Raw genomic sequence first — 2,099 nt, 5'->3', positions numbered from 1 at the left:
GGAGCTGCGGCTTAAGGTGCAGACATGGCCAAGTCCAAGAACCACACCACACACAACCAGTCCCGAAAATGGCACAGAGATGGTATCAAGAAACCCCAATCACAAAGATACAAATCTCTTAAGGAGATGGACCCTAAGTTCCTGAGGAACACGTGCTTTGCCAAGAAGCACGACAAGAAGGGCCTGAAGAAGATGCAGGCCAACAATGCCAAGGCTGTGAGTGTGTGCGCCGAAGCTATCAGATTCCTCATAAAGCCCAAGGAGGTTAACCCCAAGATCCCAAAGGGTGTCACCCGCAAGCTGAAATGACTTGCCTACATTGCCCACCCCAAGCTTGCAAAGCATGCCCATGCCCGCATTGCCAAGGGGCTCAAGCTGTGCCAGCCAAAGGCCAAGGCAAAGGATCAAACCAAGGCCCAGGCTGCAGCTCCCACTTCAGTTCCAGCTCAGGCTCCCAAAGGTGCTCAGGCCCCTACAAAGGCTTCAGATAGATATCTCTGTCTGCCACTGTGAGGACAGAAGGACTGGTGTGACCCCCCACCCCCAGGCTGCCATCTGCATGGGGCTGGGGTCCTCCTGTGCTATTTGTACAAATAAAACTGAGGCAGGAAAAAAAAAGAAACTGAGGCTCAATGGGTGGGGCTAAATGGCTTGTCCAAAGCAGTTATAAACCTCAAGGAATGTTACTGTTGTCCTCAGCTTAACCCATATTTAGTCACCCTACAAGCTGCCCTTGAGAACAATTGTAATCTGGAGGTAATGATTATATAGATATATAATGCCGGCTTAACTAGGGGTTACAAGTTCCCTGGTGCTCTTCAGGTCCCCAGCCACTTTTCAAAGGGTCCCAGGCTCATCTCCGGAGAAACTCCTTCTGCCCTGTCGTGGTCCACAGGGTTGACTTCTCGGTATTTGAAATGCCAGCAGCTCTGGGAGCCCAGCGGAGTGTCGGAGTCACTCTGGGGCCAGAGACGCCTCCCGCTGACAAGAATCCCAGAGTTGCCTCAGCTTCCTGGTATATATATATATATATATATATATATATATATCTCACAACGCTTATAAGCTCTCTTATGAATAGTCTGAAAGGATGAGAAAACACACTTAGAAGTACTCTACACAGCTCAGCTCAGGGCCACTCACGGAGGCTGGCCACATATCACAGTAGTTGCTAGTATGTACTGATGTTTTCTGTGTATCAGGCAATATTCTAAGACCTTTACCTCATATTAACTCATTCAATTTTCACAACTCCACCAGATTCTACTACTCCCACTACACAAATGGGAAAATTGAAGGCCAAAAAGGTTAGAAGAGCCTTGTCCAGGGTCATACGGCTGGTAAGTGACATAGAGGATCTGAACCCAAGCAGTCTAGTTCCACATCTTACACCTTTGGCCACATGGTGGGAATTATTTCCCCTTCTTTGTTTTATTTCTCCGGGCTGACAATTCTGGTTACCTTCCTCACAGATGCATCTCTAAAGACATGTTCTTTAGCATCTCTATGTCTCTCTGTCTTTCTCTCTCCCTCTATCTACCAGACCTCCAGTTTTTGGACACAGCTTCTGTGTTTTTGCTAAGTCTTTGTGAGCATTCTTGTCCAGCTGTCAATGAAACACAGCTCTTGTCTGCAGCTCGCAACATTCTCCTGTGACTATCATTCTACCATTGTTCTTCCAGAAAAACATCTGCTGCTGCTGCCTTGACACCAGTTGTCCACTCGGTGTTTGGTAGAGTCGCTGCTGACTCTGACAAGCTCCCCTAAGCTCTTCCCCAACCCTAGGCCCAGGTGCCTGTGGAGCTTGATGGTTTTGGCTTTCCTAACCCTCTTCCCAGTCATCGTTTTCCTCCCTAGGTCTCCAGTTTTATCCTTATTATTAAACATCATCCTCTTCACATTTTCTCTCTCTTCTTCCATTGTAAACATTTTCACTTCATCTCACTTAAGTTTCTTGCAGGCGGAGATTGCAAATTTCACTTCAATTTTCTTTCCTCATTGTTCAATGGATCTTACATCTCAGCACGTCTCTTATCTGACCAATTTAGCACTTTAGTATCTTAAATAATGTGCTCCTGATGGGTTAGAAGGAAGTTATT

General features: G+C 46.7%; 1 pseudogene; it reads left to right on the top strand.

Annotated features, from left to right (window-relative positions):
* LOC116484715 (large ribosomal subunit protein eL29-like) lies at positions 1 to 1,767 on the top strand (annotated as a pseudogene).
* The last annotated feature ends 332 nt before the right edge of the window (positions 1,768 to 2,099 follow it).

This window comes from Hylobates moloch, unplaced genomic scaffold (assembly GCF_009828535.3).
Source record: "Hylobates moloch isolate HMO894 unplaced genomic scaffold, HMol_V3 SCAFFOLD_16, whole genome shotgun sequence".
NCBI lineage: Eukaryota > Metazoa > Chordata > Mammalia > Primates > Hylobatidae > Hylobates > Hylobates moloch.
The sequence above is the reverse complement of the archived record's forward strand: the minus strand, read 5'-3'. Positions and strand labels throughout refer to the sequence as shown.